At 36.2% G+C, this 23125-nt stretch overlaps 1 protein-coding gene and 1 pseudogene across 4 annotated transcripts in view; one reads left to right on the top strand and one right to left on the bottom strand.

Annotated features, from left to right (window-relative positions):
* GALNT13 (polypeptide N-acetylgalactosaminyltransferase 13) overlaps nucleotides 1-23125 on the top strand; it is a 781779-nt gene that overhangs the window by 276083 nt on the left and 482571 nt on the right. For all 4 annotated transcript variants that reach the window (XM_032410271.1, XM_032410279.1, XM_032410287.1 and 1 more), the window contains one exon: nucleotides 3686-3756. The gene's annotated coding sequence lies outside the window, so the exon portion shown is untranslated. The remainder of the gene's footprint in view (nucleotides 1-3685; nucleotides 3757-23125) is intronic.
* On the bottom strand, nucleotides 18081-20325 carry LOC116635985 (annotated as a pseudogene).

Here is a 23125-nt window from a genome sequence, read left to right as displayed (position 1 = left end):
ATGTGCATTTGGTCGTCACGCCCTGCTTTAATCTGGAACATTTTCTCAGTCCTTAAAGACTGAATTTGAACATATTTTCCAACTTTCCTCAATTTAGGTTTGCCTGATATTTCCAAATGATTGCTTCAGGTTATGCCTTTTGGGCAGATATGTGTACCACAGAAGTGATGTTGTGTCCTTCTCAAGTGCACCTGAGGCACTTTACGGAATGGAGGCACACCAACTGTATTTGCTCCATTATTGATCACATTGTCTTTGACCATTTAGATAAGGTGATCTCTTGCAAGTTTCAGCATTGAAAGTTTTTATTTTCCCCATTGTAATTAATAAGTGATTTGTGAGAAGATGCTTAAGACTATGGAAGTATCTTGCTCTTCATCCCACTTTCACCCATAAGTAAGTGTGGATCCACAGTGTTTTGTTGATTGAATCAGTTAACTATAATGTTTGCTTAATGGTGATTTCCTAACTCCATCAATACATCTACGTTTGTTAGGTGGCATTCCACAAAAAGGAAGAGGTTTTCCTTCTTCCTTATATACTTCATTTGTTTCTTTTATTTATATTTTCTGTAATGAATCTTAATTCTTTATGATAATTATTTATTTTGATTTTCCAGTTGACCTAGATATGACTGGTAAGAAATTCTTGAAGCTGAAGCCTATTACCTTTTGACATATCCCATCATTTTTAAATGCCTTACTCCCCCCGCCCCAAAATGTCATCACTTTGAATTTTATATACTTCCGTCGCCTCCCTGTGTACATGTTCTAAAACTCCTGGATAGTTTTTTCACATTTTCATTGTTTAAGTAACTTTCTGAAAGTGAGTATTGTTTTACTCTTAGGACCTTTGCTGTCCTCTTTTCCTCACAGTTTTTCTGGACTCCTTAGATCTCTGTAATAGATATGGTGGGAGCTTGTAAGATAGCTCTGTTAGAAATCAGTGTCTAATTTTCTGTTTACAGATAATTTGACATTTTTATTATTCTCCAACTTCCAGTTATACTGAAGACCTGGGATTTGTGTGTTTTTATGTTTTTGTTGGCTGTATATTTTTTGCAGCATGTGAGAAGAGTTTCAGATTTGGGTGACTGGTACTATCACAACTATCCAGATTTCCAGGTCTATGTATTTTAAGCATTATACAAAACATATTAACCTTTCAAATTATTTGCAATATGCCATGATGCAACCAGAATTTATGGGTTGCAGATCTTCACCTTCAGTGGTCTGTGTTCTCTTAATCTGGTTTAATTTAGTTAAATTGAAGGTTTCTTTCTCTATTTTTACAACTATCTTATCAAATAGTACATCTGTCAGTCTAGGAAGTATGTCTCTGGAAGATGTGTTCATGGTAAATGTAAAATCATTATTTTAGATCATTAAGTCCCTTGATTTGTACCAATCAATTGGGTTTGTAAATTTCTCCCTTAGCTTTAAAAATTATCAAAAATGGGGTTGCCTGGGTAGCTCAGTCGATTAAGTGTCTGTCTTCAGCTCAGGTCATGATCTCAGGGTCCTGGAATCAAACCCTGCATTGGGCTCTCTGCTCGGCAGGGGGTCTGCTTCTCCCTCAACCTCTGCCCCTCCCCCCACTCATGCTCTCTTTTGCTCTCTCTCAAATTAACAAAATCTTTTTAAAAATTATCAAATATGTATTTAAAAAATGGAAATTCAAGCATGGAATTTTAAAACTTGTATATACATTAAAACAAGATAACTAATCAATAATATCTAATTATAAGAATCCAGTGAAATGTAGTTATAAGCAATTGCTTTATCTAATGAAATAAGCTTTTTGACCATAATTAAGGAAAGTTCTTCCTCTCCAGTTTCACAGCAAAGAGGTCTGATTTTAGTTGGCACGTAGGGATCAGGAACAAAATGCTGCGGTGCCTGCAAATGGCAGAGTAGAAGGCAGCTTGCAGGAGTAGAGAACAGGTGAGTGTCCAAAGCCTGCCACATCCAGAAGGGGCAAGCGTTTCTCTGTTCTCTGGAGGCAGTGAGCCCAGCCTTACAAAATCTTTGCTCTTTCAAAGAAGGTAGAAATGAGATTCTTATGGGAAATCTTCTACTTTAAAAAAATTCTTAAATGGTTTTAAAACCATGGCATGGGATAAACAAAACATGTCAGTGAGCCAGATTTGGTTATTATATCCCAGTTTGCACCCTCCACTCAGGATGCATTTTAGGGATTAGCAGGTGCTGTAGTGAGAAGAATCTGTGTCAGAAAAAGTTCATCCGGAGCCTAGGATCACCTCTTATTAGCTGTGTCCAGTTGGGCAAATCATGTGATTAGTATTAACTTCAGTTCTCTTGCCTGTGAGGGTGAATATGCTAAAATATGAAGAAATATACAGGTTCGCTAATTGTTGTAACTTTATAATTCTCTTGAAATTATATGTGGACATGAATTGGTATCTTTTATTAAGCTCTAAGTTTTACACTTAGAAAAATGAAATTTATAAAAATATACAGTTTCTTAGAAATTTCTTAATTCACTTTTGAAATATAACTATAAATTGCTAACTCTATCTAGTTTCATCTTCTTTGAGAGGCTCTGTGTTGAGGATTAGTAAAATCATTCATTCTTGTGCCAGGTAGAGGCCAGTGTCATCTTGTTGTCTTTCATACACTAGAGGAAGATAAATGAGACTTTCAGCTCAGAATACCTGATCTGCTTGTTGAACTTTTGATTTGATTACATTTGGTTTTGGAGAACACAGAAGTACACCTTCTGCCTTAGTAAGCTGATATTTCTGTTTAGCACTGTAAACCAAATCTTTCTGGGCAGAGATTCTGCTGAGAACTCATGTTCCAGTAAAGATGCTTGCTACTTAAGAGGATTTTTATTTGTACTTCCCATAGTGTGTTTGATCTGTCTGAAATAACACATTGTACCGTAAAGGGTTACTTTGGTTTTCATTAGGTGTGTTTTGTTTTGTTTTCTTTTGAACAGCTCTTTTATGGCACACTATACCCAGTAGAACAAAATCCATTTAAGTTGAAATATTTTGAGCTTTGAAATTAATGTGCTCTTCCCAACACCTCACCTCTAAAACAAAAATTAATTAATAAAATCTGATTAACTTTCTCCTTATAAGTGACTTTCTGACAAAAAAGAAATGGATGTTTGTGTATTTTTGAAGGTGTGCAAGTGGCGTGCCTGCATTTTTCTCAGTGCATGGTTTTCAATTAGAATTGAAATGCAATTACAAAGTGAATTGGTGCAATTCTCTGGATAAATCAAGCGAAATTCTCTTCTAACTCAGTGATCTTCATATATCAGACAAAAGTACATTTTAAAAGCTTAAAATATTTTGATAACCACCTCAAATCTCCAACCTAAATTTACTTATAAATATCTCATATTTTTGAATTGCTTTTATGTTGTTCTGCCATGTTCTGGGAAAACCGTTTCTTGCATATATTTCTGAAGCCAGTTTGCAGATTCTTACCTCTTAAGAGTATCCTCTTTGACTGATGTGTAGAATATTTGCATATAGTTGGAAATGTTTCTGTTCATCAGCCCATTATACTTTGCTAGGTGTATAATCTATATTTTGCAAAACCTTATTTCAGTATGTTAAAGTATGTATTGTCTAAGTGTGTGGTGGTCTGGAGTAGTTTGTCTGTGACCTTGGCAAATTGCTTACTCTTTTGGATTTTTTTTCTTTTCACAGATGCATTTTGTAGGAGTATTTTGAGGATGAATGTTTGCAAATCATTCTGAAATTGCCAAACGCCACATACAGTAAGTAATATGTATTTTTATTTTTCCACTCAATTGCAGTCATGCTGAATGAATTTGGCAGTCATAAAACAACACATTTCTATTTATGGTTCTTGATATTTGTGAATATTGAGGCAAAATGTATATAAAAGATAAAAATTTGATGAGCTATTTGCTAGTCTGAATTAAGTTGTATAAATTCAAGATTTCTAAGGACAGATTTTATTATTGTTCTACTTATATAACTTGCACATAATATTTCTCACTTATATTTGAGTGAGATTTTTTTCTCTGAATCATAAATGAGAAGAGTGCAGAGAACATTAGTGTTATTAGCCAGTGCTGATATGGAGATTTAAAAAAGAGTATTGAATTAAGAATTAAGATTTGCCGAGTATTAAGACTTTGAATCAGGCAGTTTATATGTGTTGCCTATAATTCTCCCCCACATATTTTAAGATCATTATTTTTATCCCCATTTTATAAATAAAAGAAACTGAGAGTCAAGAAGTTTTAACACCTTGTTCAATATCTATTCAAAGTGATGAATCTGGGCTTTGAACACAAGACTTTTCAGAAAATACTGCCCCTACCTATTCATGTAGACAAAGCTAAATAACTTCTCTAAAAGCCTGAATATTTAAAGAGTTTAAACATGTTCTGATCCTTTCTTTGTATTACTGTTTTGCTTAAGTATTATTCTAAAATACTGTATTTTTTTCTGTATTGTCTATAATGTGATCGATTTCATTTTAAATGGTGCTTTCCAGTTCCTCACTTGACTGCTTTGAACTAGGAAGGAAGAAATGAAAATATAGATTCTGAAAAAAAGAGTTTGTAAATCACCTAAGTATATATTTGATTAAAAGTGTTTAGAGTTAGAGTTCTGAATTTCTCCAAGAGTTTTCTTTCATTCATTAAAGAAAAAAACAAATAAAATTAAGTCATGTTATTGTTTTAGGAGTTTGGAGGGACCACAGAATCAGAGTCCTAGCTTCCACATGCTAAAATTCCTTATTTGGTGAAATGAGATAATCAGGAGGACAATTCTAAAGTAGAATTTCCAAAACATGTGGAAGCAGTAATGACAGCATTAATGTTTTTATGTTGTCTTCCAATATAACTTAAAAAAGGTGGCCTAGTACATGTTTAGAAATTCAGACTCTGGATTCAGACCACCTGCCTTTGAATACTGGATTTATCACTTATTAGCTGTGTGACTGAACAAATTACTGAATGTCTCTTTAAAATGGATGTAAGATTGGGAACTACTTCATTTGTAGTGAGTTAACACACGTAAAGTATAGCACAGTTCCAGGTACATAGTAAATTGGTATTTCAATTCAAGTATGTTTGTTAGTAAGCATCATAACTTCATAATCATGTCACATAGAGTACACAGCAAAAGTACTCAGTGAATAATGTTGATTGACCTGTTCCAAAAGAAACTAAAGTTCAGCCTTCTTTATAAATGTAGACATCTTTACTTCTTTGAACTTTTAGTGAAGAAACAAACCATTTAGGTAATCGGCATGTATACATACACTATATAAAATATGCATACATATATATCCTATTGTATTGACTGCATATCTAGGCTGAAAGTGTGTTTGTGTGTTTTGTGGAGAAAAGAGGGGGCGTTGTGAAGTGCTTACAGAGTCTGAAATGCTTATTTTGAAAGAGACAGGACAAACTTATAGATATAAAATAAATAGTTGAAATGATGGTCAATTAACTTGAGGGAATAATCTCGTCCAATGCTTTATGAAACCATTCATGGAAATCGAAGCCATGTGGACAAAAAAAACAGTATTTATTAAGTATTTACTCTATCCCATGCATTTTACATTCAGTATCTTGGGTAATCTAAGCAATAAGATGATGAGGTAGGTGTGTTATTATCCCCATTTTTTTTTGTATGAGGAAAATGTACCATAGGAAGTTTAAATCTGTCCTTCATGGGACCAAAGCTTGAGACTGATCTAATTCTAAAGCCTTTTTTTCTTTATACTTAACCTGAGTGTTAAGGACTGAAATTCTGTGGTTGATCTAACTTTCTTTTATTTGCATGAAAACACTGCTCCCAAACCTCTGATTATACATATGAATTCTTTAGTAAGTAAGTAGTTGATTATTGAATTTCAACTAAAATCAATTGCCTTACATTTGTAACCCAGTGCAAGCTTATTCTGCTCCTACACAACAGGCCAGTAAGTCGAAAGGGAAGGTGTTGGGGCCAGGAAAGTGACTTTATTCAGAAAGCCAGCAAACTGAGGAGATGGCAGACTATTGTCCCAGAGAACCATCTTCCCTCAACATGGAATTTGAGCTGCTTTTATATTAGCAAAAGGGGGAAGTGGGATGGAGTTGTTGTCAGAAGTTGACTAATGTTTGTAGAAATCCAAGGAAGGTCATGTAACTTCTTTGTCCTTGGTCAGTTCATATAGGCATCTGGTCATGCCATTCCTGTAAATCTTTTTATTTTTTTTTAAAGATTTTATTTATTTATTTATTTGACAGAGAGAGAGAGACAGTGAGAGAGGGAACACAAGCAGGGGGAGTGGGAAAGGGAGCAGGCTTCCCGCCGAGCAGGGAGCCCGATGCGGGGCTCGATCCCAGGACCCCGGGATCATGACCTGAGCCAAAGGCAGACGCTTAACGACTGAGCCACCCAGGCGCACCAAGATATGTTTGCTTATTTTAGAGAAAGAGTGTGAGCAGCAGGGGGTATGCATAAGGAGAGGGGGAGGGAGAGATTTTCAAGCAGACTGCCCACCGAGCATGGAGCCTTTCAACGGGCTCGATCCCATGACCCTGAAATCATGACCTGAGCCAAAATCAAGAGTTGGACTTAACCGACCGAGCTATCCAGGCGCCCCGCCATTCCTGTAAATCTTAATCATAGCATAATCATTTCTGTATTTCCTTATCTCCCGGGTGAAGTAGGGTTTGGGTGAAAAGTGGCTTTTGCAAATCATAGCTGTAGTATGTCTATGTAGCAGGGCTAAGCAGAAGTTTCTAAGCTATAGGTTATAGCAGCAAGGGAAGGAGAAGCAATATGAAGTCAGACAGGCTAAGTTTCTCCCTGTCACATATTAAGTGTTAATAGGGCCGCTCAGCAATCTGAAACAAATTGCCTTTAAAAACTATTGTTTGTGTCAAGAAAACTTAAAAAATAAAAAAGCTCCTTCCCCAAGGGCAGAGACTATAGCTTATGCTTCTCTGAATTTGAGGTGACTGACCACACCGTTTTCTTGAAGTCCTCCCACCATTACATGCAGTGCAGAGTTCAGAATGAAGAGTTCAGCTTGACTTAATTAATTATTCTCCTCCCTATTTGTCATCTTCAGGTGTGTCATCATTGAGGGACATCCTTTACAACACTACACTGGTCACATTGATACTTCCCCTTTTTGTCTCTTTGGTGATCTTCATCTTTTTTCCATCTCAGTCATCCACTGATCCCAGTCCTTTTACATATCACTTCTTGAAACAAACTGTCAGCAACATTTTACCTGAGGGATATTTTCAAACTTCCTAGTATTTAAAATATTATTGCCCTTAAAGGGAGTGGGTCACACTGTGTTTTCACACTACTGTTGGTTTTGAGAGGGAAGGACTTACAGAATGCTTCTCCTTTCAATTTGCAAATTTGGTCTCTGAAATACACAGCTAATGATTACATTTAGTGATTCTCTTTTCACTTAATTCAATAAATATTTATTGCATGCTCCTATAATATGAGGAGCACCATGCTGGTTTAGTACTAGAGCAAGTGGGAGGGAAAGACAAAAATGACTCTCAAGAAAATTGCATGTTCAATTTAAGGAAATAAGATAGGCACAGGCATAAATAAAGGATAGATTATTAGGATATGGTATCATGAGAATAGCCTAAAGTAATCAAATCAATAAAGCTGTTGTAAATAATTTGAGAAATAATGAAACGATTGCATATATGTGAAAAAACAAAGCATTGGAAGAGATTTAAGAAAAATATAATTCTGGACTGCAGTGGCTCAAGATTTCATCATGGTGATTGCATTTGCACTAGGTCTTGGTGCAGGTGGAAAATGTTAACAGAGAAGTCAAGGAAATGGCATACCTGAGCTTAGAGTCAAAGAGACATACTTCTCATTCAATGAATGGTGAATTAATTAGTTTGACAACAGAGTAAGTTTCTTGTGTTGGGCTAAAAACAGATAATACTGGAAAATTAAGGCTGGAGCTAGGTTGTAGGAAATACTGATAATCACAGTAAGGACTTTCAATTTAATTGGTAGGCAGTTGAAAAAAAAACAGAGAATATTTTAGGAGGGCCAATTCTGTGAATAAAAAGTTTCCTCTTTAGTCTGGTGGTGTCTAAACAATGGATTCCAGTTGGAAGACATGTAGACAAGAGAACAATTTTTAGGAAAATGTAGAAGTATAAGAATAAGGCAGGAGGGTAAGACCTAGGGTAGTAGCGGTCGGAATGGAGAGAAGGAATAGATGCAGGTAAGACTTTGAAAGAAATGGGGTCAGGGAGTAGTAATAATCATCATCACTTGTGTGACATTTACTAGGTACTGGACTCTGTTTTAAGTGATTTATATTATTTAATTTCACATCAGACAACTCTGAGAGGTAGACACTAAAACCATCTGCATTTCGCACAAGAGAAAACTGAGGGTGAGTTTAGCCAAGTAAATTGTCCCAGGTCAAATAGCTAGAAAATAGCAAAGGTGAGACTTGAGCCCATTCAGTCAATGCCCAGAGTCTTTGCAGTAACCACTGTACATCATTTCTGTAAAAAGTAACTGAGATTTCCAGATTGACTGAACTGGAAAATGACATTACCAATCATCAGGAAAACATATTTTTTTCAGAGTTTACCCCTTCAGTTAAGTCTTTGGGTAGGGAGGAAAATCTTTGGACTTTTAGGGAGAAATATCCCTTATGGTTCATGATGAATCTCTTGGATACATTCATTTCTATGCTGGGCAACAGGAACAGCATAATTTATGATATTGCTCAATGATAAATTAGAATAGTAAATATGTCATCTTAATATGATTTGTCTTCCTTCCTTAGCACAGCTTAAAATGAAACAAGGATAGAGTGCTAAATTAAAGATTAAGTATCTTGGGTGCATGAAAGACCAATATTTTAGAGTTAGTTTACCATCATACTAAACAATAATTTTGACAGGGGAAAAAAATCTAACACCTAATATAGAGAGTATCTCTCTTTTTCTATACTGGAGAAGTAGCCTGGGCTCTGGAACCATACTGTTGCATGGATTCAGATCCCAAAATGAGTCCTCTCTAGCTGTGTGACTTTTATAAAGTGTGATCTTAGATGTGTGACTTTTTGTGTGTCAATTATGCAAGGTCTGTGGCCTCAGTCTCTTCACCTTTGAAATGTGACAGAAAAGTAGTGTGTTTTCTGAATATTGTGAAGGTTAAAGGAGATAAAGCACAGTGGTCCCTAACACACAGTAAATCCTCAATAGATATTAGTTATGTTCATTGAACTTTATCTCATCTATTAATTTTTAATTTATAAAATTTAATTGCATAATTATTACTATTTTAAACATGTTTATTGTGAATTTTTATGTGTTATGGTCACAACGCAGTGAATTTTACAAGCAAAGACCCATGTAACTTCACAGATCAAGAAATAGAACATCTTCTGCATCTCAGAAACCCTGCTTTTTTTTTTTTTAACCTCCTAAACATTACTCCTTTCCACCAATTCCATATGGATAACTTTTTCATGACCTTTGTAATCACTTCCTTGCTTTTCATTATAGTTTTAACATTTAATCTTGTATCCTTAAATATGAAATGCTAGATTAGCTTAATTTCTTAATTTATATACATAATAGTCATGCATTCCTTTGTGTGTGGTTTCCTTTCCTAAACTTATATATCTAAGTTTCATTAATGTTTTTGTGTGGTTCGTTAATTTTCATCGCTGTGTAGTATTCCATTGCAGGAAAATGCTACAGAGTATTTATCTATGTGTTGTCAGTGGACATTTGGACTGTTTTTGAGTTTGGGCAATTATGAATTGTGCTGCTGTGAACATTCTTTGAAGTGTTTTTTGCTGCACATATACATGCATTTCTGTTAGTGATGAAATTGCTCAGTTATATTGTATACAAATTTTCAATTTTAGTGGATACTACTAAACATTTTCCAAAGTAGTTATACTAATTATACTCTAGTCAGTAGTGTATGAGAGTTCCCATTGTTTCAGCTATATCCATGCTTGGTGTAATCAGTCCTTTTAATTTTAGCCATTCTGATGAGAATAGAGTTTACATTTCCCTTTGAATGATGTGGTTCTGTTATGTGGTTTAATTGCCATATGGATATTATTGTCTGTAAATTGCCTGTTCAAGTGTCTTGCCTATTTTTCTATTGTGTTGATTTTTTTATTGTTAATATGCAGAAGTTAATTGTATTCAAATGAAGAGCCTCCTTTCAATTACATGTTGCAAATCCCTTTTTCCTCTCTGTGACTTGCTTTTTCAGTTTCCTAATGGAGTTTTTGATGAGGAAAAGTTTCTAATTTTAATTATAATCATATTTTTACCTCTTTACATTTAGATCATTCCTTTTAAATTTATTTTTGTGACTGGTTTGAGGTAGAAGTCAAGTCCTGTTTTCCTTCCAACTGGATATCCAGTTGTTACAGAATCTTACTGAAAATTCACCTCTTTGCCCACTGCTCTTCAATGCCATCTTTATCATAAATTAAATATCCATATATGTCTGCATTTTGGGGGCCAATTATTCTTTTTTTTAGGAGAGGTGGGCAGAGAGAGTATCTTGAGTAGGCTCTATGTCCAGTGTGGAGCCTGAAGCAGAACTCGATCTTACCACCCTGAGATAATGACCTGAGTGGAAATCCAGAGTCGGATGCTTAACCACCCAGGTGCCACCAACTGTCATTTTTAACTGGTCTGTTAATTTCTTCTTACTAATTATAACACTATTTTAACTATGGTCATTTTTAAATTATTCATGGTATCTATTAAATCAAGTTCTTCCACTATGTTTTTATTCAAGGAATCTTGACTTTGCCTTATTTCAAACAAATTTTACAATTAATCTGTCGAGTTTGACAAAAAAATAATTGTTGGGATTTTAGTTGGGATTGCATTCAGTCTGTTGTTAAGTGTATTTTTAAAGAGTTGGCATGCTTACAATATTGATTTTTTAAATCTATGAACATAGTATATGTACTTCACATATTTAGGTCTTTTTAATTTCTCCTAATCATATTTTATGGTTTTCTACATAGATGTTTTATACATTGTGGTTAATTTGTTCTAGATGTTTTATGCAGTTTAATATTATTATATATTATAAATTTGTAAAAACTTTATTTTCTTTTTGTTCCTTGAGTAAAGAAATATAGTTTTTTTATATATTGACCTTGCATACAGCAGATTGTAAACTCACTTATTAATTCTAATATTTTTTAATAGATTCTTTTGAATTTTTTCCATAAAGAATTATGTTTTCTATGATCAGAGATAATATTATTTAATACTTTTCAAGCTTTACACTTTTATTTCTTTTTTCTTTTTTTTTTTTTAAAGATTTTATTTATTTATTTGACAGAGAGAGAGAGAGACAGCAAGAGAGGGAACACAAGCAGGGAGAGTGTGAGAGGGAGAAGCAGGCTTCCCACTGAGCAGGGAGCCCGATGCGGGGCTCAATCCCAGGACCCTGGGATCATGACCTGAGCCAAAGGCAGATGCTTAATGACTGAGCCACTCAGGCGCCCCTACACTTTTATTTCTTTTTCATATCTTATTGAACTGGCTAGAATGTCCAGAGCGATGCTGAATGAAAGAGGGAAGAGTGGAAATTCTGCTTTTATTCCCAGATCAAAGGGGAACACTGTCACCATGTTACTATTAAGAATGCTGTTTACTATAATGCTTTGATAAATATCATATATTAGATTGAGAAGTTTATTTTTTTCTGGTTTTACTGGAATTTTTCATTATAACTGGGTTTTGAATTTTATCAAATGCTTCCTTTGTATCTATTGAGATTGTCAAATGATTTTTCTTTTTTCTTTTGTTAATCTGGTGATTTATATTGATTGATTTTTTTTCCCCACAGACTTCACATTCCAGCAGCAGAGCTGCTGCTTTCTTGGGCTTACTGTGGGACCTAGAGTGCCAAAGGATTTTTTTTGTTCTCTACCCTCCCCTTTTGGGATGTCCCCCATGCTTGCATAGCAGAGTAAGGTTCTTCTTGTACCTTATACCTTCCTAGGTGGCAGAGTGGTATTGCTTGTTACTTGGGGCAGTGCTTCTGGTAGGGGTGGGAGGGTGCTGGGTTCCTTTGCTCCAGTCTCAACCTTAAACTTGTCCTGGGCGTCTGGACCTCGGGACAATGGCTCTTTCAGCATTGCTGCGCATTCCTCTCATGGTACCCAAACTCCTCCTTGACTCTGTGGGGTTCTTTTGGAAGAGGTTTACCTGTTCCTCTAAGAGGGCCAGATGAATTTTTCTTCTATCTCCTTCCCAGAAACTGTGGATCTTTTCCAGGGCACTGGAGATGTGAGAGTTTTCTATCCTAAAAGTCTAAATTTTGCTTTGCATTAGAGAAAGGTCTGGGGAATCAGAAAAGATAATTGTGTTTTTGTGACACCAAAGTGCTCTTTCTGGTCTCTTGCCCTGACCTCAGTCTTTCTGCTAAGCAACTGGTAGATGTCTGAAAAAAGAGCTTATGAATGAGTGCATATTCCTTTGTGTCTGGGTGATCCCAGAGTGTCTATATTGTTCTGGTGACCCATTCTGGCCTTCAAGTATTTGTTACAATTTTAGCTGTTTTCTTCTTACCTACTTTCATAATGAGCAACTATTCCTCTCATGTTCTGTCAAAGGTGAAAAAGCTTGATGTCCTGTCTGTCCTCGGTGGCTCTTACCCTTTAAAATTTAGTTAATCTCTTTGTCTTGCAACTACAGGTCTCTGATAGGCTCAAGAAAAGTTATTATTTTGTAGATTATCTGGCCTTTTATTACTATTAGGATAAGAGCAATATTCTCTGGTGGCTTTTGACTTTCTAAGTAGAAGGAAAACCAAATATTTTCCACATATATTTTAACTCAGCCTTTCAAGTTTTCCAAAGCAAAATGCTTTTTTTCCCTTCACAATACCTGGTCTGCATATACCAGAGCCAGAAGTCCTAAATTAATGCTATCTTTAGCATTCCATACAAAAGTGAATTGTTGCTATCAGTTTTTGAGCAAGTGAAGCTCAATGGATTATGTGTAGCAAGATTCCATTGTTTTAAACAAGGTGGAGTTCAAGTTTTCTCCTGCAAAAGGAAGTCTGGCCATTGGCATTGTGGGGCTGGAACTGTGGTAACTTGCTCATTAGGGAATCTAGTCTCCTTTGATAGTTCTGTTCCATAATCTTGGCCATATGACTTCATCCCCAAGGGTTTTCCAGTGGCTTAAGATGACCACTGGGCAGCCATTTGTGTTCTATGCAGCAAGAATGAAAAAAAAAATGCAATGGCAAAAGGGCATACTACCAGCTTAGCCTTCTTCGAAGAGATTCCCTGGAAACTCCACCCAATATTTTCTACCTAACCATCATTACTGTTTGTTGCAAAAGAAGCTGTTACATATAGTATTTTTGCTCTACATACAATGGCTCTGAACATGTGCCTAGTAGGGAAGGGGAAGATAGGTACTGCATGGGCTGTTAGAAATCTCAATTACAATTAGAGGATGGGGAATACATTTTGGTAATGTGATTTCTGAGCTACGATGGTGTGGGTTGAAATATACAGATTCTATCATTAAACAGAGCTGGCTGGGTTCTGATCTCAGCTCTGCAAATTACTAGTTACATGACCTTGAGCCAAGGTTCTTACCCTAACTTGTTTTACTTTCTCAGCTGTAAAAGGGGCATGATAATTACTATTTTGAAACATTTTGGTGGGGATTTAATATGATAATATATGAAAATGGTCTATCACATAGGAATGGATCAATAAATGGTATGTTTTATGTCACCACCATATAATAACTTATACTAGATTCAGTTATTTAAGGGAGGACAGAGTTTATCAAGGCTGATACTGATTAATAAGGTAGAAAGGCCATTTAATTTGTTTCTCTTGGGTAAAGCTTTATCTTTTAGATGGGATTGAGAGTCTCAATTTCTACCCTTTAAATATATCATTTTTATACTTTGAACTATAGTGAAATACTGCTCAAAATTTAGGTTTGTGATAGCAGCACTTTATGTAATACCAAGCCAAGAAACAGATGAGTTCCAGTTTGAATTCTACCATTAGAAGTTATGAAACTTGTGAAAGTCATTCTAACCCTCTGTACTTCAGTTTTGTCAGCAGACAAATCAATTAGGTAGACGAGCTGACCTCCACCACTATTTGACAGCTTTAAAGCACCATGATTCTATGCAGTTTTACTTGCCCCAGACATATTCTCTTGTCAAAAGAAACATCCTAAAACCAGCAAATAAAGTGATAAAGACTTAATTTATCAAACCAAAGTTGAATTTTTACAGGAACTGGCTTTATTGTGAGGTTTTGCCAGTTCTGAAATGAAGTGATAGATATTAATTGAACAACACGGTGCTGTATTTAAAAACTAGCTTCAAATTCTGGTTGTGGTGATTGCTGGCCTAGACAAAGTGTGTCACTTAAACTCTCTGTGCCTTAGATTACTCATTTATAAAATGGACAATATATATAAAGGCCACGATGAGGACTAAATGAAATAACAATGTAAAAGTACTTATAAAAATGGCACAATTTTTCAAATGCTAAGGTCTTTAGAAAGTCCAATGGGTAAAAAATGGAAAATGCCCTCACTCTGTGGTGTGGAGATTGTGTAATAAAGTGTTATAAATAAAATACAGTAAAATAAAACCACTAAGGATCTCTGTTTGTGTTAGATTTTGCCAATCTGTTTTTCCATCCAGAAAAACTTAGGCACTTCAGAAACCAGACCAGCAAGGCATGCCAGTGATTTTGTGCATGAAGTGTGTCCTTGAGATAAATTTCCAGATGTGATCTTTGTATCTGAGGCATTCTGCTTGTGATCCAGTGAGCTGAAACAAATAGCAAATCTTTTGCAGTGTGTGGCTATTAATGCTGTCTGCTCTCCTCAATTTACCCATGTGAATTGACAGTTAAAGCTCCTCTATAAATAGCAAGTTATTAGTTAAAGCATGGTTGCCATATGGCAAAATAGTCTCTCTTGTTAAACTGATTAAATACAACAGCAATGTCCAGTCTTTAAGAAGATACTGTGTTCTATGATAAAAGCCTAGAGATTATTTTTGTTCCCTAACATGTATCAAGCTTATATAGTCTCTGTTTCTATATGTGTGTGTGTATATTTATTCATCTTGTCACTACTTTTTAAAACTCTTGAAACATGCCATATGTATATTAAAGTGTGCAAAGTGCACTAATATTAAGTCTACAGATGATGGATTTTTACATAGCTATGTACTTGTGTTACTACTATGCAGAGCAAGATATGGAACATTTCCAATCTCCAAGATGTTCCCCTTATATCTCTTCCCTGTCAATAATCTTATGGTTTTCAATATTTAAAATATTTTGCCTTTATGGTAATGAGCTTCTAAAAAGGAATGAGGTATTTTTTTCATTTCTAAAATTATTTATTTATTTATTTTTAGGAAGGAAGTATTTTGAAGGGCAATTCCAATCTTTTAAAATTTCCTGGAAGTATTAATAATTATGACAAAAAAGAAAAACCTCTGTACAATACTGAATAATGCAATGAAGTATAATAATGATATTGTAAGTAATAAACTTCATTATATGATCACTGAAATGAAACAGAATTGCAATGTGGAAACCTCACGCAATTCTATCCAAATCTCCCACCTGCGAACCAAAACATGGAGCTGCCACACAGGCTGGTGAGTGGTCTGTTGGTCATGTTGCCAGGCAACCTCAGTCAGTATCAGAGACACCCAGCTGAGCAGCAGAGACTCGGACTAGAAGGTATCTTAGAAACAGAAAGGTCCAGCTGAAGGAGAGGGAGGGAGGGAGGGAGGAGAGAGAAAAATAAAGAGTGCCACTTGAACACTTATCCCTGTTAGTCATGACCACAAACAATTTTTTTTTTTGCCTAGCAACATGCAGCTAGCTTAGAGCAAAATTCTTTGGGTTTCTAGTCACTTCACTGTGTTTTCCTCCTTCATTGTGTCCACAGGCACGAGTGTGGAGGCTTGGTAAACTGCATCATCGTTAATTTTTAGGAGGGAAGGATGTTCTGCGAGTCATTTTCAGCACATTCAAACCATGTTAACTAAAAGTTCCTTGAGATTTTCATCATACAGTACTATATGTGATTCAGTCATGCTTAAAATAACCTGATTTTTACATTGATATACTTTCTTTAAAAAAAATGGAAAGTACAAGATAAAATACTCACCACCTGGAATCAGCCCTCTTCGTGGAAGGTAAAGCTAAAAAGGAAGGGAGAGGGAGGCAGGTGTAAGCCCCTCTGGGAGGGTATTAGAGGAGATGATGTGCACCAAGCAAACAGGGAAAGAATCTGGGATGATGACCTGGGCTGCACCCTCCACTCTGAGATGCAACTTTTATGTATTTTCCTGGAAAGGTATTTTCCATTCTCCATGGTTTTCTATAAAACCTTTTCTACTGTACTGTGCTCTCACCCCACACTACTCTCCTTCCTTCCTGTTTAACTGATGGCATACAGAGAAAATAGCCCCTGTGAGATAGGAAGCTCCTGCTAATTTATCACTCTGCCCGACTTCTTTCATTCTTCCCTTCCGATGCTTCTTCTCCTTATAAGCCAATGCCTTCATGCATGCTCTGGATCTTACACCTGTATGTGGTCTAAAGCCCTGACTTGAGTATTTTCTTTCTCTTCTGTATTCTCAGCCTTCTCCCTCTCTCCTGATTTCTTCCCATTGACATTAGACATGTCAAAGGATCTTTCCCCTTAAAAACAAACATTGACCTGTGCACGAATCCTCCCTATAGTCCAAGTCCACTTTCAGCTGCACAGAAACTCTTGTCTCTGCTCACAACTAGATGTTTCCAAGAATATCTATATTCTCTGTCTCAAATCTGCATCCTCCATTATTCACACCTCAACACACTGACTCACCTTTTCTGTTTGTCTGAAACTGTTCTTTCTAAAGTCACAAAAGTGAGTCCTGGAGCTATACATAGACTATATACCTTTGATCTCTTTGCATAACTTTGTACCATCGAGCATGTCCTCTCTTTTACAATATTCTTTCTACTGGAATCTATAATATTGCACTCCTATTTTTTCCTTCCCTTGATAGCCCTTGCCAATCTCATTGGTGGGCTTACCTTTCTTTAAATTGGTACTCTATAAGATTCTTTTTGGCACCCTCTTTTTTTTTCTCACACTCACACTCTCACTGAATAAATTTTACCAATTTCCATGACTTTAGTTAACACTGGTTTGCTGACCTCCTCGGCTTTACTGCTCCTGAAATTCAGTTCTATCTCGCCTGCTTTCTGGCAGCTCCACCTGTATGTCCCACAGGAGCCTCAGAATCATCAGAGTTGACCAGTAAATTTTTGAATACTCTGATTTTTTCTGTAATGAACTTAATTTTTAAAAATATATAAAAAATGATGAAATGCATAAAGAACAAGATAAAACAATAAAATCAATTCTCTTTTTTTTAACTTTAAACAAATTGTTATTACACACAGGTTGTCACATAATTGGATATTTCTCTACATCGTATGCAATTATTCTTACTCTCCACAGAAAGACTGCTTCTTAAATTTTCATCTGGTTATGGCAAGCACTAAAATCCCGATTTTTGACAGAATAATAGCTACAATGCCTCAGTGATTTAAGTTGAAAGCAGTACATCGGTACATGGCTCTTGTCCTCAGTAATCCGGAATGTACAAATGTCTTTTTATTCAAAAATACAAAGTAAATGATCTGTAGGTATGGGCAATGACAGCAGTAAAGCATTATATGTTGTCAAATCAGTAATGGATGCTTATAGTGATTTTCTTAAATATCAGCCTTTTTTTTTTTTTTAAAGATTTATTTATTCATCTTGGGAGGGGGCAGAGGGAGAGAGAGAATCCTCAAGCAGGCTCCCCGATGAGCATGGAGCCAATCGCGGGGCTTGATCTCATGACCCTGAGATCATGACCTGAGCCGCAATCCAGAGTTGGCCACTTAACCGACTAAGCCACCCAGGCGCCTGGCCAGCCTTTTCTTCAATCATTTTCTTCAGCTGACTTCTCTGAAGTTATTGTTGAGGAGCTCTGCCTTGATCTTCCTCTCACAGCTCATTAATAATGGTGAAGCACTATTCTAGAACTAGAATGTGCCACCTCCCATACCACCTCCTATTCTACCCATTGCGTCCGTTCCAAGGTCCTTTTTTTCTTTAGGAATTCCAGTGATTACAACTGTAATTAGCTGTAGTTAACAGAGCGGCCACTTCAGCTGCATTCAGTAAAGCAGTTCTTACAATCTTAGTTGGATCAGTGATTCATTTTTCCACCATATTCACAAAATCTCCAAGCATAGTGTCATAACCAACTAACTTTGCATAATTTTCTCAACTGTCAATGCTCTTTCAACACCGGAATTCTTAGCAATGGTTATTGAAGGAATTTTGAGTGTCCTCTTAACAATTTCTATAGCAAGTTTTTGATCTTCATTAGCTGGAGTTATTGAATCCAAGGCTGGAATGCGCCAAAGCAGGGTACAAGCCCCTCTCAGAACACTGAGGGCACCTGAAACTCTGTCTTTCTTTTCATTCACTTTATTGTCACTTGTCTCACCAACCTTCAGCACAGCTACTCCATCTCAGAGTTTGCCAGATGTTCATTCAGCCTTTTCTTTTCATATTCACTGGTTGAACTATCTAACTGCTCAATGATTTCTTGAATACATTTTTCAGTTTGGGCTTTGTCATCTTTTCCTTTAAAAGCATGGCATCATTTTTGGTCACAGTGACCTCTCCAACTTTTCCTAAGTTGTGAGGCTGAACATCTTTAAGATTTAGAGTCAATCCTTCTGCAAACATTGTACCATCAGTAGCAATAGCCACATCTTTAAGTTGGTTCTTTCTACTGTCACCAAAACCTGGAGCTTTGACTGCTACAACCTGAAAACCAACTTTTAGCCTATCTAAACCACTGTACTCAGAGCTTCTCCATCAGTATCTTCAGCAATTATGACCAAGGGTTTATGATGAGCATTGGAAGTTTCAAGAGCAGGTACAATGGACTGGACACTAGGAATTTTCTTTTCACTCGGTAGAACATAGGCATCTTGGAATTCACATTTCTGACCTCTTTTTTTTAAGTTTTATTTTAGAGAGAGAGCATGTGTGCACAAGCAGAGGGAGGGGCAGAGGGAGAGTGAGAGAGAGAGATGGAGAAAAACAGACTCCCCGCTGAGCGGAAAGCCCAACACGGGGCTCGATCCCACCACCCTGAGATCATGACCTGAGCCAAAATCAAGAGTCCAAAGCTTAACCGACTGAGCCACCCAGGCACCCGCACATTTCTGAGCTTTTGATGTATTAATAAGGTATGGAGAAATACAACCTCGATCAGACTTCATATCTTCAATAATTTCTAATTCATCATTTAGTGTTTTTCCATCCTTTACTGTGATGATATCCTTTCTCCCAAGCATTTTCATTGCATCAGAGATAATGTTGCAGATTTCTTTGTCTCCATTTGCAGAAATCATGGCAACCTGAGCAATGTCTTCAGGGGTTGTCACAGATTTAGACTGCTTCCTAAGTTCAGCAATTACAGCATCAACAGCTAGCATTACACCTCTCCCAATTGCCACAGGATTAGCCCCTTTGCTAATCTTCTCAAAGCCTTCCTTGGCAACAGAGTGTGCCAGGGCAGTAGCAGTCATGGTGCCATCCCCAGCCTCTTCATTTGTGTTATTGGCAACATCTTGAACAAGTTTAGCACCAGTATTTTTATATTTATCTTGTAAGTCAATGGACTTTGCAATGATCACACCATCTTTTGTTACTCTGGAATTTCCCCAACTCTGTTAAGTAATCACTGTTCTTCCCTTTGGCCCCATAGTAATGGCTACAGCATTGGCTAAATGGTCTACGCCTTGAAGCATTAAGGCTTGGGCATCTATACCAAATTTTACATCTTTGTCATAGGCCCAAGTGAGATGAGGAGCCAGTGCCCTCGACACTGGCCTAATTTGGCAAAGGACTGCTGGTAATTGAAGCATTTCTGTGGAATGATGGCAGAGTGTGCGGGCAGCGAGGCAGGCCGTCAGAAGCAAGTGAAGGCATAAAATCAGTACTCTTAATGGTGATGTTGGCCCCAGAAATCTTAATCTTCAACAGGTCTTTGATTTTATCTGGGATTGCTGTATTATAAGCTCAGTGAAGTAAGTTGTCCCAACCATCTAGCACAGGGCTAAGAGCATTTAGGCACTTCAATTTGTCAAATGAGTGAAATAAATAGCTTATATATGAATGACTCTTAAACGCTTTTCTCTTTTCAAGTTGTATTAAATTATTTTGCTCATCATACTATTGATCACAGTGATAGCAATGGCTAATATGTATTGGTTAGTTACTATGTGCCAGTTCTTATGATTCTCATTTTATATATATAATCTTTACCATGACCTTACAAGTAGGTATTGCTCTCATTGCCACTTTGTAAACATGAGAACAACTGAGTTTAGCAGGGAAACTAATCTCTCCAATATCTCCAAATGAAAGGGTGGTAGAGGTGGGACTTGAATCAAAGTCTGTGTAATACCCCTAACTGTACTATATAGTGGTGGGTTTTTAGAAAAACAACAACAACAACAACAACGCAACACTTTTTATATTTCTGGCTCTTTGATACAAACATTTATTGTTGTGATACCTTTGCTATTATTTATTCCCTTCAATATCTCAGAACTGGCATATGACTATAAGCACAGTCTTTCTTAGGTGTCAACAATTATCATTTTGGTTTGGCATGAAGAGAGAACTTAGAATATGCATTCAGGGAGCATCTGGTTGGCTCAGTTGATTAGATGTCCGATTCTTGATTTCGGCTCAGGTGATGGGATCAGGGATCCTGGGATTAATCCCTGTGGCAGGTTCTGTGCTCAGTGGGGAGTCTGTTTGAGGATTTTCTCTCTCCCTCTATCTGTCCCTCCCCCTGTTCGCATTCGCATGTTCTCTCTCTCAAAAAAAAAAAAAAAAAAGAAAAGAAAAGAAAAAAAGAATGTGCATTCAGGTTTGGGCTAAGAGAAAAGGAGCTTCTGTAAAATGGTAGGTGGAGATAATGGAGGAATATTGGGATGGCCAGGAGATATGGTGTTGTCTCCAAAGAAGAGAAAGAAAATACAGGGAAGTTGGGGAAAGAATGGGAGAGAAAACTGACAAATATATCCTACAGAGCCAATTGCAAATTGAAAAGAAAAATCCTGGCTAGTGACTTTTATAAGTGAAAAAAGGGAGAATATAGAGAGGAAATGAGATGAATGAAGAAGGAATATAAAAATGTGATGAAGAGAAACATGACTTAAGTATGATCAAAGAGAAATATAATTTCATAAAATGAGAAGACAGAGAATAACCAGGAATTAAAAATGGCATAAAGAAAAATATCCAATGCATCACTATAGGTTTCATTGACTCAGATTGCTGCCTTTGTAGGTATCTGCCAGAAATGTGAAGCAAAAAGAAAAATAAAATGTTGATTGCTGTTCTGCTGGGGTGGAGCTGAATGGATGTGGGAAATCTGAGAATTTTTATACTGATCATGGTTTTTTGCAGGAGAGGAATCATACCAGCATTTTCTTTCTCAGTTTGCACACTGTTTTATTCCACTGAAATTAATAGATAAGAGATTTTGGAATGGAGTGTACTTATTGATTTGTTTGGATATCAGTCAGTGGTTAGAATGTATTTAACTATGCTTATCAAAATCAAAAGAAAACATTATAACAATTTAGCCGCATATAGTGGAGCCTTTCCTTGGACAAATCAGATGTTATTGATCTTGAAGCTTTATACTTTTGCTATTTGACGTATAAAACTATAAAAGCTTTGCAGAAAATTTATGAGTTTTTGCTTTCGGAATTTGAACCTTGACTCAAAAATAAACTGTAATAAGAAAAACTGTCTATTAATAACTTGTTTCTCACTGCTCTAATGTAAACTATAAAGATCTCACTTCTAGAAAAGAAATCTAACAGTTGAGGTAAAATTGAGTACGGTGATAATCATTTCTGTCCTGCCCCACTCTGTTCCCCAGCCTACCACCATATTCCCCATAGCTCATTTCTGGTAAATGATACTGAAAGAAAAATTGTCTCCAGAAGTTGATTTAATTGGCAATGAATGGCACAAGTGATAAATGGACATACAATTTTTCGTGACCCAGAGACATAATATTATTTAATTATTGCATTAAAATGAGAATTAAGGTGATTTAAAATAGCATTTTTAGATTAGACATTTAAAAACAGACTATAGGATAGATTATATTTCTTATACACTGCATCTTCTTTTTAAATTTTTCTTTTGTCTGAATAAAAACAAATAATAGGGTGCCTTCTTTTAACAGGGAGGTTGTTTTTGCTCATAGTAATTTGATTTTTGAATCTTTTTGTCATTAACTCAATAATGATTTTTTCAGATTACAGTATACTATTGATAGGAGACCATGTTCTTCTATAGCAGCAATCACTGTAGTTCTCAGGTACTTCATTTAGTATGCCATTTTAATCTAAATTATATAGAAAGGAAGAACCTTTTGGGGTTCAAGTAGGTATGTCTTTAATATATTAAAATTTCTTTACGTAAGTGACATACAATTCATTCGTGTTGTTTCTTCTGTAAAAACTGAGTTGGATTTGATGAAATGTAGGCTGCAACAGTGACAGTGATAGGAAGTGAAGTAGTCTTCCCTAATTTCAATGACTGCTTTTAAATACTGGTCCTGATGGTTTTGGGAAGGTATTTATTTGGAACAAAAACCACAAATGCAACCAGAAAAGATAGCTCCTGAATCTTGCATGAGACTCCAGGTTTGGGAAGTTAGCCAATTTCTTGAAAAGAATGTAGAGTTTTAATAGAATTTGACATGGGTGTAAACTTTTATCTTTCCAAAGTCACATAGATTCTGTAACACTGGAGACTTTTGGAAACGAGAGAAAAATCTGGAAACAGAATACTTAAATCAGACTTTATTGTATTTTTAAATTTTTAATTAACTAAAAAATTTATTTGTTTATTTTAGGAGAGGGTGGGGAAGGGCAGAGGGAGAGGAGAGAGAGAATCTCAAACAGAGTCCCCACTGAGCATGCCCCCCCCCCCAACA

Source organism: Phoca vitulina, unplaced genomic scaffold, assembly GCF_004348235.1.
Source record: "Phoca vitulina isolate PV1807 unplaced genomic scaffold, GSC_HSeal_1.0 scaffold1, whole genome shotgun sequence".
In the NCBI taxonomy this organism is placed as follows: Eukaryota; Metazoa; Chordata; class Mammalia; order Carnivora; family Phocidae; genus Phoca; species Phoca vitulina.
Note: the sequence above shows the minus strand (reverse complement) of the source record. Positions and strands in the feature narration are given on the sequence as shown.